Here is a 13,775-nt window from a genome sequence, read left to right as displayed (position 1 = left end):
GGAGCCACAAATTTCCTTCCACCCAGCGTTCCCCCAAGTCTCCCGATAAAAATGATACCTCACTTGTGTGGGTAGGCCTAGCGCCCGCGACAGGAAACGCCCCAAAGCGCAACGTGGACGCATCCAAATTTTTTGAAAGAAAACAGAGATGTTTTTTGCGAAGTGCCTACCTGTAGATTTTGGCCTCTAGCTCAGCCGGCACCAAGGGAAACCTACCAAACCTGTGCATTTCTGAAAACTAGAGACCTAGGGGAATCCAAGGAGGGGTGACTTGCGGGGCTCGGACCAGGTTCTGTTACCCAGAATCCTTTGCAAACCTCAAAATTTGGCTAAAAAAACACATGTTCCTCACATTTCTGTGGCAGAAAGTTCGGGAATCTGAAAGGAACCACAAATTTCCTTCCACCCAGCGTTCCCTCAAGTCTCCCAATAAAAATGATACCTCACTTGTGTGGGTAGGCCTAGCGCCCGCGACAGGAAACTCCCCAAAGCGCAACGTGGACACATCCAAATTTTTGGAAGAAAACAGAGGTGTTTTATGCGAAGTGCCTACCTGTAGATTTTGGCCTCTAGCTCAGCCGGCACCTAGGGAAACCTACCAATCCTGTGCATTTCTGAAAACTAGAGACCTAGGGGAATCCAAGGAGGGGTGACTTGCGGAGCTCGGACCAGGTTCTGTTACCAAGAATCCTTTGCAAACCTCAAAATTTGGCTAAAAAAACACATGTTCCTCAAATTTCTGTGGCAGAAAGTTCTGGAATCTGAGAGGAGCCACAAATTTCCTTCCACCCAGCGTTCCCCCACGTCTCCCGATAAAAATGATACCTCACTTGTGTGGGTAGGCCTAGCGCCCGCGACAGGAAACGCCCCAAAGCGCAACGTGGACACATCCAAATTTTTTGAAAGAAAACAGAGGTGTTTTTTGCGAAGTGCCTACCTGTAGATTTTGGCCTCTAGATCAGCCGGCACCTAGGGAAACCTACCAAACCTGTGCATTTCTGAAAACTAGAGACCTAGGGGAATCCAAGGAGGGGTGACTTGCGGGGCTCGGACCAGGGTCTGTTACCCAGAATCCTTTGCAAACCTCACAATTTGGCTAAAAAACAACATGTTCCTCACATTTCTGTGGCAGAAAGTTCGGGAATCTGAAAGGAGTCACAAATTTCCTTCCACCCAGCGTTCCCCCAAGTCTCCCAATAAAAATGATACCTCACTTGTGTGGGTAGGCCTAGCGCCCACGACAGGAAACGCCCCAAAGCGCAACGTGGACACATCCACATTTTTTGAAAGAAAACAGAGGTGTTTTTTGCGAAGTGCCTACCTGTAGATTTTGGCCTCTAGATCAGCCGGCACCTAGGGAAACCTACCAAACCTGTGCATTTCTGAAAACTAGAGACCTAGGGGAATCCAAGGAGGGGTGACTTGCGGGGCTCGGACCAGGGTCTGTTACCCAGAATCCTTTGCAAACCTCAAAATTTGGCTAAAAAACCACATGTTCATCACATTTCTGTGGCAGAAAGTTCGGGAATCTGAAAGGAGCCACAAATTTCCTTCCACACAGCGTTCCCCCAAGTCTCCCTATAAAAATGATACCTCACTTGTGTGGGTAGGCCTAGCGCCCACGACAGGAAACGCCCCAAAGCGCAACGTGGACACATCCAAATTTTTGGAAGAAAACAGAGGTGTTTTTTGCGAAGTGCCTACCTGTAGATTTTGGCCTCTAGCTCAACCGGCACCTAGGGAAACCTACCAAACCTGTGCATTTCTGAGAACTAGAGACCTAGGGGAATCCAAGGAGGGGTGACTTGAGGAGCTCGGACCAGGTTCTGTTACCCAGAATCCTTTGCAAACCTCAAAATTTGGCTAATAAACACATGTTCATCACATTTCTGTGGCAGAAAGTTCTGGAATCTGAGAGGAGCCACAAATTTCCTTCCATCCAGCGTTCCCCCAAGTCCCCTGATAAAAATGATACCTCACTTGTGTGAATAGGCCTAGCGCCCGCGACAGGAAACGCCCCAAAGCGCAACGTGGACACATCCAAATTTTTGGAAGAAAACAGAGGTGTTTTTTGCGAAGTGCCTACCTGTAGATTTTGGCCTCTAGCTCAGCCGGCACCAAGGGAAACCTACCAAACCTGTGCATTTCTGAAAACTAGAGACCTAGGGGAATCCAAGGAGGGGTGACTTGCGGGGCTCGGACCAGGGTCTGTTACCCAGAATCCTTTGCAAACCTCAAAATTTGGCTAAAAAAACCACATGTTCCTCACATTTCTGTGGCAGAAAGTTCAGGAATCTGAAAGGAACCACAAATTTCCTTCCACCCAGCGTTCCCCCAAGTCTCCCAATAAAAATGATACCTCACTTGTGTGGGTAGGCCTAGCGCCCGCGACAGGAAACGCCCCAAAGCGCAACGTGGACACATCCAAATTTTTGTAAGAAAACAGAGGTTTTTTTTGCGAAGTGCCTACCTGTAGATTTTGGCCTCTAGCTCAGCCGGCACCTAGGGAAACCTACCAAACCTGTGCATTTCTGAAAACTAGAGACCTAGGGGAATCCAAGGAGGGGTGACTTGCGGAGCTCGGACCAGGTTCTGTTACCAAGAATCCTTTGCAAACCTCAAAATTTGGCTTAAAAAACACATGTTCCTCAAATTTCTGTGGCAGAAAGTTCTGGAATCTGGGAGGAGCCACAAATTTCCTTCCACCCAGCGTTCCCGCAAGTCTCCCGATAAAAATGATACCTCACTTGTGTGAATAGGCCTAGCGCCCGCGACAGGAAACGCCCCAAAGCGCAACGTGGACACATCCAAATTTTTGGAAGAAAACAGAGGTGTTTTTTGCGAAGTGCCTACCTGTAGATTTAAGCCTCTAGCTCAGCCGGCACCTAGGGAAACCTACCAAACCTGTGCATTTCTGAAAACTAAAGACCTAGGGGAATCCAAGGAGGGGTGGCTTGCGGAGCTTGGACCAGGTTCTGTTACCCAGAATCCTTTGCAAACCTCAAAATTTGGCTAAAAAAACACATGTTCCTCACATTTCTGTGGCAGAAAGTTCTGGAATCTGAGAGGAGCCACAAATTTCCTTCCACCCAGCGTTCCCCAAAGTCTCCCGATAAAAATGATACCTCACTTGTGAGAGTAGGCCTAGCGCCCGCGACAGGAAACGCCCCAAAGCGCAACGTGGACACATCCAAATTTTTGGAAGAAAACAGAGGTGTTTTTTGCGAAGTGCCTACCTGTAGATTTTCGCCTCTAGATCAGCCGGGACCTAGGGAAACCTACCAAACCTGTGCATTTCTGAAAACTAGAGACCTACTGGAATCCAAGGAGGGGTGACTTGCGGGGCTCGGACCAGGGTCTGTTACCCAGAATCCTTTGCAAACCTCAAAATTTGGCTAAAAAACCACATGTTCATCACATTTCTGTGGCAGAAAGTTCGGGAATCTGAAAGGAGCCACAAATTTCCTTCCACACAGCGTTCCCCCAAGTCTCCCTATAAAAATGATACCTCACTTGTGTGGGTAGGCCTAGCGCCCACGACAGGAAACGCCCCAAAGCGCAACGTGGACACATCCAAATTTTTGGAAGAAAACAGAGGTGTTTTTTGCGAAGTGCCTACCTGTAGATTTTGGCCTCTAGCTCAACCGGCACCTAGGGAAACCTACCAAACCTGTGCATTTCTGAGAACTAGAGACCTAGGGGAATCCAAGGAGGGGTGACTTGAGGAGCTCGGACCAGGTTCTGTTACCCAGAATCCTTTGCAAACCTCAAAATTTGGCTAATAAACACATGTTCCTCACATTTCTGTGGCAGAAAGTTCTGGAATCTGAGAGGAGCCACAAATTTCCTTCCAACCAGCGATCCCCAAAGTCTCCCGATAAAAATGATACCTCACTTGTGTGGGTAGGCCTAGCGCTCGCGACAGGAAACGCCCCAAAGCGCAACGTGGACACATCCAAATTTTTGGAAGAAAACAGAGGTGTTTCTTGCGAAGTGCCTACCTGTAGATTTTGGCCTCTAGATCAGCCGGCACCTAGGGAAACCTACAAAACCTGTGCATTTCTGAAAACTAGAGACCTAGGGGAATCCAAGGAGGGGTGACTTGCGGGGCTTGGACCAGGTTCTGTTACCCAGAATCCTTTGCAAACCTCAAAATTTGGCTAAAAAAACACATGTTCCTCACATTTCTGTGGCAGAAAGTTCTGGAATCTGAGAGGAGCCACAAATTTCCTTCCACCCAGCGTTCCCTCAAGTCTCCCAATAAAAATGATACCTCACTTGTGTGGGTAGGCCTAGCGCCCGCGACAGGAAACTCCCCAAAGCGCAACGTGGACACATCCAAATTTTTGGAAGAAAACAGAGGTGTTTTTTGCGAAGTGCCTACCTGTAGATTTTGGCCTCTAGCTCAACCGGCACCTAGGGAAACCTACCAAACCTGTGCATTTCTGAGAACTAGAGACCTAGGGGAATCCAAGGAGGGGTGACTTGAGGAGCTCGGACCAGGTTCTGTTACCCAGAATCCTTTGCAAACCTCAAAATTTGGCTAATAAACACATGTTCATCACATTTCTGTGGCAGAAAGTTCTGGAATCTGAGAGGAGCCACAAATTTCCTTCCATCCAGCGTTCCCCCAAGTCCCCTGATAAAAATGATACCTCACTTGTGTGGGTAGGCCGAGCGCTCACGACAGGAAACGCCCCAAAGCGCAACGTGGACACATCCAAATTTTTGGAAGAAAACAGAGGTGTTTTTTGCGAAGTGCCTTCCTGTAGATTTTGGCCTCTAGCTCAGCCGGCACCAAGGGAAACCTACCAAACCTGTGCATTTCTGAAAACTAGAGACCTAGGGGAATCCAAGGAGGGGTGACTTGCGGGGCTCGGACCAGGGTCTGTTACCCAGAATCCTTTGCAAACCTCAAAATTTGGCTAAAAAAACCACATGTTCCTCACATTTCTGTGGCAGAAAGTTCAGGAATCTGAAAGGAACCACAAATTTCCTTCCACCCAGCGTTCCCCCAAGTCTCCCAATAAAAATGATACCTCACTTGTGTGGGTAGGCCTAGCGCCCGCGACAGGAAACGCCCCAAAGCGCAACGTGGACACATCCAAATTTTTGTAAGAAAACAGAGGTTTTTTTTGCGAAGTGCCTACCTGTAGATTTTGGCCTCTAGCTCAGCCGGCACCTAGGGAAACCTACCAAACCTGTGCATTTCTGAAAACTAGAGACCTAGGGGAATCCAAGGAGGGGTGACTTGCGGAGCTCGGACCAGGTTCTGTTACCAAGAATCCTTTGCAAACCTCAAAATTTGGCTTAAAAAACACATGTTCCTCAAATTTCTGTGGCAGAAAGTTCTGGAATCTGGGAGGAGCCACAAATTTCCTTCCACCCAGCGTTCCCGCAAGTCTCCCGATAAAAATGATACCTCACTTGTGTGGGTAGGCCTAGCGCCCGCGACAGGAAACGCCCCAAAGCGCAACGTGGACACATCCAAATTTTTTGAAAGAAAACAGTGGTGTTTTTTGCGAAGTGCCTACTTGTAGATTTTGGCCTCTAGCTCAGCCGGCACCTAGGGAAACCTACCAAACCTGTGCATTTCTGAAAACTAGAGACCTAGGGGAATCCAAGGAGGGGTGACTTGCGGAGCTTGGACCAGGTTCTGTTACCCAGAATCCTTTGCAAACCTGAAAATTTGGCTAAAAAAACACATGTTCCTCACATTTCTGTGGCAGAAAGTTCTGGAATCTGAGAGGAGCGACAAATTTCCTTCCACCCAGCGTTCCCCCAAGTCTCCCGATAAAAATGATACCTCACTTGTGTGAGTAGGCCTAGCGCCCGCGACAGGAAACGCCCCAAAGCGCAACGTGGACACATCCAAATTTTTGGAAGAAAACAGAGGTGTTTTTTGTGAAGTGCCTACCTGTAGATTTTGGCCTCTAGCTCAACCGGCACCTAGGGAAACCTACCAAACCTGTGCATTTCTGAAAACTAGAGACCTAGGGGAATCCAAGGAGGGGTGACTTGCGGAGCTCGGACCAGGTTCTGTTACCAAGAATCCTTTGCAAACCTCAAAATTTGGCTAAAAAAACACATGTTCCTCAAATTTCTGTGGCAGAAAGTTCTGGAATCTGAGAGGAGCCACAAATTTCCTTCCACCCAGCGTTCCCCCAAGTCTCCCGATAAAAATGATACCTCACTTGTGTGGGTAGGCCTAGCGCCCGCGACAGGAAACGCCCCAAAGCGCAACGTGGACACATCCACATTTTTTGAAAGAAAACAGAGGTGTTTTTTGCGAAGTGCCTACATGTAGATTTTGGCCTCTAGCTCAGCCGGCACCTAGGGAAACCTACCAAACCTGTGCATTTCTGAAAACTAGAGACCTAGGGGAATCCAAGGAGGGGTGACGTGCGGGGCTCGGACCAGGTTCTGTTACCCAGAATCCTTTGCAAACCTCAAAATTTGGCTAATAAACCACATGTTCCTCAAATTTCTGTGGCAGAAAGTTCGGGAATCTGAGAGGAGCCACAAATTTCCTTCCACCCAGCCTTCCCCCAAGTCTCCCGATAAAAATGATACCTCACTTGTGTGGGTAGGCCTAGCGCCCGCGACAGGAAACGCCCCAAAGCGCAACGTGGACACATCCAAATTTTTGGAAGAAAACAGAGGTGTTTTTTGCGAAGTGCCTACCTGTAGATTTTGGCCTCTAGCTCAGCCGGCACCTAGGGAAACCTACCAAACCTGTGCATTTCTGAAAACTAGAGACCTAGGGAAATCCAAGGAGGGGTGGCTTGCGGAGCTTGGACCAGGTTCTGTTACCCAGAATCCTTTGCAAACCGCAAAATTTGGCTAAAAAAACACATGTTCCTCACATTTCTGTGGCAGAAAGTTCTGGAATCTGAGAGGAGCCACAAATTTCCTTCCACCCAGCGTTCCCCCAAGTCTCCCGATAAAAATGATACCTCACTTGTGTGGGTAGGCCTAGCGCCCGTGACAGGAAACGCCCCAAAGCGCAACGTGGACGCATCCAAATTTTTTGAAAGAAAACAGAGATGTTTTTTGCGAAGTGCCTACCTGTAGATTTTGGCCTCTAGCTCAGCCGGCACCTAGGGAAACCTACCAAACCTGTGCATTTCTGAAAACTAGAGACCTAGGGGAATCCAAGGAGGGGTGACTTGCGGAGCTCGGACCAGGTTCTGTTACCCAGAATCCTTTGCAAACCTCAAAATTTGGCTAAAAAAACATATGTTCCTCAAATTTCTGTGGCAGAAAGTTCTGGAATCTGAGAGGAGCCACAAATTTCCTTCCACCCAGCGTTCCCCCAAGTCGCCCGATAAAAATGATACCTCACTTGTGTGGGTAGGCCTAGCGCCCGCGACAGGAAACGCCCCAAATCGCAACGTGGACGCATCCAAATTTTTTGAAAGAAAACAGAGATGTTTTTTGCGAAGTGCCTACCTGTAGATTATGGCCTCTAGCTCAGCCGGCACCTAGGGAAACCTACCAAACCTGTGCATTTCTGAAAACTAGAGACCTAGGGGAATCCAAGGAGGGGTGACTTGCGGGGCTCGGACCAGGTTCTGTTACCCAGAATCCTTTGCAAACCTCAAAATTTGGCTAATATACCACATGTTCCTCAAATTTCTGTGGCAGAAAGTTCGGGAATCTGAGAGGAGCCACAAATTTCCTTCCACCCAGCGTTCCCCCAAGTCTCCCGATAAAAATGATACCTCACTTGTGTGAGTAGGCCTAGCGCCCGCGACAGGAAACGCCCCAAAGCGCAACGTGGACACATCCACATTTTTGGAAGAAAACAGAGGTGTTTTTTGCGAAGTGCCTACCTGTAGATTTTGGCCTCTAGATCAGCCGGCACCTAGGGAAACCTACCAAACCTGTGCATTTCTGAAAACTAGAGACCTAGGGGAATCCAAGGAGGGGTGACTTGCAGTGCTCGGACCAGGGTCTGTTACCCAGAATCCTTTGCAAACCTCAAAATTTGGCTAAAAAAACACATGTTCCTCACATTTCTGTGGCAGAAAGTTCGGGAATCTGAAAGGAGCCACAAATTTCCTTCCACCCAGCGTTCCCCCAAGTCTCCCAATAAAAATGATACCTCACTTGTGTGGGTAGGCCTAGCGCCCACGACAGGAAACGCCCCAAAGCGCAACGTGGACACATCCAAATGTTTGGAAGAAAAAAGAGGTGTTTTTTGCGAAGTGCCTACCTGTAGATTTTGGCCTCTAGCTCAGCAGGCATCTAGGGAAACCTACCAAACCTGTGCCTTTCTGAAAACTAGAGACCTAGGGGAATCCAAGGAGGGGTGACTTGCGGAGCTCGGACCAGGTTCTGTTACCCAGAATCCTTAGCAAACCTCAAAATTTGGCTAAATAAACACATGTTCCTCAAATTTCTGTGGCAGAAAGTTCTGGAATCTGAGAGGAGCCACAAATTTCCTTCCACCCAGCGTTCCCCCAAGTCTCCCGATAAAAATGATACCTCACTTGTGTGGGTAGGCCTAGCGCCCGCGACAGGAAACGCCCCAAAGCGCAACGTGGACGCATCCAAATTTTTTGAAAGAAAACAGAGGAGTTTTTTGCGAAGTGCCTACCTGTAGATTTTGGCCTCTAGCTCAGCCGGCACCTAGGGAAACCTACCAAACCTGTGCATTTCTGAAAACTAGAGACCTAGGGGAATCCAAGGAGGGGTGACTTGCGGGGCTCGGACCAGGTTCTGTTACCCAGAATCCTTTTCAAACCTCAAAATTTGGCTAAAAAAACACATGTTCCTCACATTTCTGTGGCAGAAAGTTCTGGAATCTGAGAGGAGCCACAAATTTCCTTCCACCCAGCGTTCCCCCAAGTCTCCCGATAAAAATGATACCTCACTTGTGTGAGTAGGCCTAGCGCCCGCGACAGGAAACGCCCCAAAGCGCAACGTGGACACATCCAAATTTTTGGAAGAAAACAGAGGTGTTTTTTGCGAAGTGCCTACCTGTAGATTTTGGCCTCTAGATCAGCCGGCACCTAGGGAAACCTACCAAACCTGTGCATTTCTGAAAACTAGAGACCTAGGGGAATCCAAGGAGGGGTGACTTGCGGAGCTCGGACCAGGGTCTGTTACCCAGAATCCCTTGCAAACCTCAAAATTTGGCTAATATACCACATGTTCATCAAATTTCTGTGGCAGAAAGTTCGGGAATCTGAGAGGAGCCACAAATTTCCTTCCACCCAGCGTTCCCCCAAGTCTCCCAATAAAAATGATACCTCACTTGTGTGGGTAGGCCTAGCGCCCACGACAGGAAACGCCCCAAAGCGCAACGTGGACACATCCACATTTTTGGAAGAAAACAGAGGTGTTTTTTGAGAAGTGCCTACCTGCAGATTTTGGCCTCTAGCTCATCCGGCACCTAGGGAAACCTACCAAACCTGTGCATTTCTGAAAACTAGAGACCTAGGGGAATCCAAGGAGGGGTGACTTGCGGAGCTCGGACCAGGGTCTGTTACCCAGAATCCTTTGCAAACCTCAAAATTTGGCTAATATACCACATGTTCCTCAAATTTCTGTGGCAGAAAGTTCGGGAATCTGAGAGGAGCCACAAATTTCCTTCCACCCAGCGTTCCCCCAAGTCTCCCAATAAAAATGATACCTCACTTGTGTGGGTAGGCCTAGCGCCCATGACAGGAAACGCCCCAAAGCGCAACGTGGACACATCCAAATTTTTGGAAGAAAACAGAGGTGTTTTTTGCGAAGTGCCTACCTGTAGATTTTGGCCTCTAGCTCAGCCGGCACCTAGGGAAACCTACCAAACCTGTGCCTTTCTGAAAACTAGAGACCTAGGGGAATCCAATGAGGGGTGACTTGCGGAGCTCGGACCAGGTTCTGTTACCCAGAATCCTTTGCAAACCTCAAAATTTGGCTAAATAAACACATGTTCCTCAAATTTCTGTGGCAGAAAGTTCTGGAATCTGAGAGGAGCCATAAATTTCCTTCCACCCAGCGTTCCCCCAAGTCTCCCGATAAAAATGATACCTCACTTGTGTGAGTAGGCCTAGCGCCCGCGACAGGAAACGCCCCAAAGCGCAACGTGGACACATCCACATTTTTGGAAGAAAACAGAGGTGTTTTTTGCGAAGTGCCTACCTGTAGATTTTGGCCTCTAGATCAGCCGGCACCTAGGGAAACCTACCAAACCTGTGCATTTCTGAAAACTAGAGACCTAGGGGAATCCAAGGAGGGGTGACTTGCAGGGCTCGGACCAGGGTCTGTTACCCAGAATCCTTTGCAAACCTCAAAATTTGGCTAAAAAACCACATGTTCCTCACATTTCTGTGGCAGAAAGTTCGGGAATCTGAAAGGAGCCACAAATTTCCTTCCACCCAGCGTTCCCCCAAGTCTCCCAATAAAAATGATACCTCACTTGTGTGGGTAGGCCTAGCGCCCACGACAGGAAACGCCCCAAAGCGCAACGTGGACACATCCAAATGTTTGGAAGAAAACAGAGGTGTTTTTTGCGAAGTGCCTACCTGTAGATTTTGGCCTCTAGCTCAGCAGGCATCTAGGGAAACCTACCAAACCTGTGCCTTTCTGAAAACTAGAGACCTAGGGGAATCCAAGGAGGGGTGACTTGCGGAGCTCGGACCAGGTTCTGTTACCCAGAATCCTTAGCAAACCTCAAAATTTGGCTAAATAAACACATGTTCCTCAAATTTCTGTGGCAGAAAGTTCTGGAATCTGAGAGGAGCCACAAATTTCCTTCCACCCAGCGTTCCCCCAAGTCTCCCGATAAAAATGATACCTCACTTGTGTGAGTAGGCCTAGCGCCCGCGACAGGAAACGCCCCAAAGCGCAACGTGGACACATCCACATTTTTGGAAGAAAACAGAGGTGTTTTTTGCGAAGTGCCTACCTGTAGATTTTGGCCTCTAGATCAGCCGGCACCTAGGGAAACCTACCAAACCTGTGCATTTCTGAAAACTAGAGACCTAGGGGAATCCAAGGAGGGGTGACTTGCACGGCTCGGACCAGGGTCTGTTACCCAGAATCCTTTGCAAACCTCAAAATTTGGCTAAAAAACCACATGTTCCTCACATTTCTGTGGCAGAAAGTTCGGGAATCTGAAAGGAGCCACAAATTTCCTTCCACCCAGCGTTCCCCCAAGTCTCCCAATAAAAATGATACCTCACTTGTGTGGGTAGGCCTAGCGCCCACGACAGGAAACGCCCCAAAGCGCAACGTGGACACATCCAAATGTTTGGAAGAAAACAGAGGTGTTTTTTGCGAAGTGCCTACCTGTAGATTTTGGCCTCTAGCTCAGCAGGCATCTAGGGAAACCTACCAAACCTGTGCCTTTCTGAAAACTAGAGACCTAGGGGAATCCAAGGAGGGGTGACTTGCAGGGCTCGGACCAGGGTCTGTTACCCAGAATCCTTTGCAAACCTCAAAATTTGGCTAAAAAACCACATGTTCCTCACATTTCTGTGGCAGAAAGTTCGGGAATCTGAAAGGAGCCACAAATTTCCTTCCACCCAGCGTTCCCCCAAGTCTCCCGATAAAAATGATACCTCACTTGTGTGAGTAGGCCTAGCGCCCGCGACAGGAAACGCCCCAAAGCGCAACGTGGACACATCCAAATTTTTGGAAGAAAACAGAGGTGTTTTTTGCGAAGTGCCTACCTGTAGATTTTGGCCTCTAGATCAGCCGGCACCTAGGGAAACCTACCAAACCTGTGCATTTCTGAAAACTAGAGACCTAGGGGAATCCAAGGAGGGGTGACTTGCAGGGCTCGGACCAGGGTCTGTTACCCAGAATCCTTTGCAAACCTCAAAATTTGGCTAAAAAACCACATGTTCCTCACATTTCTGTGGCAGAAAGTTCGGGAATCTGAAAGGAGCCACAAATTTCCTTCCACCCAGCGTTCCCCCAAGTCTCCCAATAAAAATGATACCTCACTTGTGTGGCTAGGCCTAGCGCCCACGACAGGAAACGCCCCAAAGCGCAACGTGGACACATCCAAATTTTTGGAAGAAAACAGAGGTGTTTTTTGCGAAGTGCCTACCTGTAGATTTTGGCCTCTAGCTCAGCCGGCACCTAGGGAAACCTACCAAACCTGTGCCTTTCTGAAAACTAGAGACCTAGGGGAATCCAATGAGGGGTGACTTGCGGAGCTCGGACCAGGTTCTGTTACCCAGAATCCTTTGCAAACCTCAAAATTTGGCTAAATAAACACATGTTCCTCAAATTTCTGTGGCAGAAAGTTCTGGAATCTGAGAGGAGCCACAAATTTCCTTCCACCCAGCGTTCCCCCAAGTCTCCCGATAAAAATGATACCTCACTTGTGTGAGTAGGCCTAGCGCCCGCGACAGGAAACGCCCCAAAGCGCAACGTGGACACATCCACATTTTTGGAAGAAAACAGAGGTGTTTTTTGCGAAGTGCCTACCTGTAGATTTTGGCCTCTAGATCAGCCGGCACCTAGGGAAACCTACCAAACCTGTGCATTTCTGAAAACTAGAGACCTAGGGGAATCCAAGGAGGGGTGACTTGCAGGGCTCGGACCAGGGTCTGTTACCCAGAATCCTTTGCAAACCTCAAAATTTGGCTAAAAAACCACATGTTCCTCACATTTCTGTGGCAGAAAGTTCGGGAATCTGAAAGGAGCCACAAATTTCCTTCCACCCAGCGTTCCCCCAAGTCTCCCAATAAAAATGATACCTCACTTGTGTGGGTAGGCCTTACGCCCGCGACAGGAAACGCCCCAAAGCGCAACGTGGACACATCCACATTTTTGGAAGAAAACAGAGGTGTTTTTTGAGAAGTGCCTACCTGCAGATTTTGGCCTCTAGCTCATCCGGCACCTAGGGAAACCTACCAAACCTGTGCATTTCTGAAAACTAGAGACCTAGGGGAATCCAAGGAGGGGTGACTTGCGGAGCTCGGACCAGGGTCTGTTACCCAGAATCCTTTGCAAACCTCAAAATTTGGCTAATATACCACATGTTCCTCAAATTTCTGTGGCAGAAAGTTCGGGAATCTGAGAGGAGCCACAAATTTCCTTCCACCCAGCGTTCCCCCAAGTCTCCCGATAAAAATGATACCTCACTTGTGTGAGTAGGCCTAGCGCCCGCGACAGGAAACGCCCCAAAGCGCAACGTGGACACATCCACATTTTTGGAAGAAAACAGAGGTGTTTTTTGCGAAGTGCCTACCTGTAGATTTTGGCCTCTAGATCAGCCGGCACCTAGGGAAACCTACCAAACCTGTGCATTTCTGAAAACTAGAGACCTAGGGGAATCCAAGGAGGGGTGACTTGCAGGGCTCGGACCAGGGTCTGTTACCCAGAATCCTTTGCAAACCTCAAAATTTGGCTAATAAACCACATGTTCCTCACATTTCTGTGGCAGAAAGTTCGGGAATCTGAAAGGAGCCACAAATTTCCTTCCACCCAGCGTTCCCCCAAGTCTCCCAATAAAAATGATACCTCACTTGTGTGGGTAGGCCTAGCGCCCACGACAGGAAACGCCCCAAAGCGCAACGTGGACACATCCAAATGTTTGGAAGAAAACAGAGGTGTTTTTTGCGAAGTGCCTACCTGTAGATTTTGGCCTCTAGCTCAGCAGGCATCTAGGGAAACCTACCAAACCTGTGCCTTTCTGAAAACTAGAGACCTAGGGGAATCCAAGGAGGGGTGACTTGCGGAGCTCGGACCAGGTTCTGTTACCCAGAATCCTTAGCAAACCTCAAAATTTGGCTAAATAAACACATGTTCCTCAAATTTCTGTGGCA

Source organism: Pleurodeles waltl, chromosome 1_1 (genome assembly GCF_031143425.1).
Source record: "Pleurodeles waltl isolate 20211129_DDA chromosome 1_1, aPleWal1.hap1.20221129, whole genome shotgun sequence".
Taxonomy (NCBI): domain Eukaryota; kingdom Metazoa; phylum Chordata; class Amphibia; order Caudata; family Salamandridae; genus Pleurodeles; species Pleurodeles waltl.
Note: the sequence above shows the minus strand (reverse complement) of the source record.